We start from the raw sequence: 2,494 nt of genomic DNA on the forward strand, positions 1-2,494 counted from the left end.
ATGACTCACCTTGTGAAGGTGATGAAACTTTGTTCATGGAAGAGATATAAACCTCTTCAAAGAAAGACCTAATTAGCAAAACATAAAATAAACTTGATGACTTGGATCAAGGTGAAGTTGATCTTGAAGGAGAGTTACTTTGCGCTCTCAAAGAAATGAAGAGATTAAAGAAGCTTATAGATTCTCATGAAAGCTCAAATCAGATCCTACAAGTTGAGTTGAATGACTCAAACTTGGTAATTATAAACTTGAAATCTCTTCTTGAAGAAAGAGAAAAAAAAATTGAAACCTTAGAACAACAAACAATAAAACTGCAAAAAGTGATTGAACAATATGAAAGTACCATGCATTTGAATGATATCTTGAGCAAGCAAAAGCAACACAAAAATTTGACTGGTGTAGGTTTTGAAAAGGCCGAATCATCAAAACAAATTACTAGGCCTACAAACAGAAAGCAATTTCAGGCTTACAACAGAATGACACCATTTAGGTTCGGGTTTTTTTATGGCTATTGCTTTTACTCCCATAAGTTTGGCCATAAGGTAAACACTTGCATATTTTTATAGCATAGAACTCATATGTTTGGACACAAACAAGCCTATGGTTTTCCAAACATTGTGAAGTGCATTAAATGTAACACCTTTGGACATACCTCTACTCAGTGCAAATCAAAGGCAAACACTGATAAGGTGTGGAAACAAAAGTTTTTACCTAGCATTGAACAATCAATTATTTTGCAAACTGCATTTATATCAAATAAGAAATCAATGTGGGTGTTGGACAATGGTTGTTCACACCATATGACAAGAGAAAGAAATCAATTTCTTCATTTGCAAGATTTTGATGGAGGTTTTGTAAGATTTGGTGATAATTCAAGAGCCTTTGTTAGAGGCAAGGGTACATTACTACTGAATGATGATACTCCAATCCATGATGTGTATTTTGTTGAAGGATTAAAACATAATTTGTTGAGTATCAGTCAAATTTGTGATAGTGGTTATAATGTATCCTTTAGTTCTCAAGGTTGTGCTATCAAAAATAAGTCTTGTAAAATTGTTGTTGCTGGTTTGAGAACAATTGACAATGTTTACAACGTGCTTGACTCTACAAACTATGAAAGTAATGAAGGCATGTTCTTTATGGTTCAAGTAGAGGAAAACTGGTTGTGGTACAAGCATTTGGGACATGTGAACTTTGATAATCTGGTTCGAATCAGCAAGAATCAGAATGTGAGAGGCTTACCCATCTTGAGTAAACCAACAGAATCTGTGTGCAAAGAGTGTTTGAAAGGTAAACAAAAAAAAGTATCTTGTAAATCTAAAGAACACTCTTCTACCAGACCATTACAACTTGTTCACATGTAGATTTATGTGGTCCAACAAGGACACAATCCATCAATGGTGAAAAATAATTCATGCTCTTTGTGGATGATTATACAAGAATGGTATGGGTCACTTTTCTCAAACACAAATCTAAAGCATTTGATAGATTTAAAATTTTCAGGAAAATGGTTGAACGTGAAACTGATCTAAAATTAAAATGCTTAAGATCATATAAGGGTGATGAGTTTACATCACAAGAACTCATAGATTATTGTGAAAGACATGGCATTAAAAGATAATATGTTGTTGCCCAAACACCTCAACAAAATGGAGTGGTTGAGAGAAAAAATAGAACAGTCAAAGAAATGGCTCACACAAAGCTCAATGAAGCAAATATGCCAGACAGGTATTGGAAAGAGGCTATTCAAACAAAAGTTTACATTCTAAATCATGTGCAAATCAGGGTAAAATCTACCTTCACTCCTTATGAACTCTAGTATGGTAAAGTTGTTTCTATTAAATATTTTAAGATTTTTGGATGCAAGTGCTACATTAAAAGGAATGAAGAAAATCTAGGAAGCTTTGATACTAAGACTGATGAGGGTATCTTTCTTGGATACTCCACTCATAGAAAAGCTTATAAATGTTTCAATAATATGTTGATTAAAATTGTTGAAACAGTTAATGTAAGATTTGTTGAGAAATTGCTTCTAAGTGATGATGTGCAGAATGTTGAGGATGATACTCTAATAAGACTTGATCAAGCTCCTAAACCTGCTGAAGCAAAAATAACAAATGAAGAGAATGCAAAGCTGCATCCAGTCCTAAAGCATAAATTCCTCTACATACACCCTCCAAAATAATTACTAAAAGACATCCTCAAAGTCACATTATTGGTGACATAGATTCATGAATCTTGACTAGGAGAAGAGCAAAAAAAGATGAACAAGCTCAAATGGTTGAGCATTATTTTTTGGTAACTGATTTTGAACCTAAATTTGTCTCTGATGCATTGATTGATGATTGTTGGCTAAATGCAATGAGAGATAAAATCAGTCAAATAGAAAAGAATAAAACCTGGGAACTAGTGCCTAGACAAGATGATAAAAATGTTATAGGGGGAAAATGGATTTTCAAAAATAAACTTGATGAATCTTGTAAAGTTGTTAGGA

This window comes from Cryptomeria japonica, chromosome 7 (assembly GCF_030272615.1).
Source record: "Cryptomeria japonica chromosome 7, Sugi_1.0, whole genome shotgun sequence".
Classification (NCBI taxonomy): domain Eukaryota; kingdom Viridiplantae; phylum Streptophyta; class Pinopsida; order Cupressales; family Cupressaceae; genus Cryptomeria; species Cryptomeria japonica.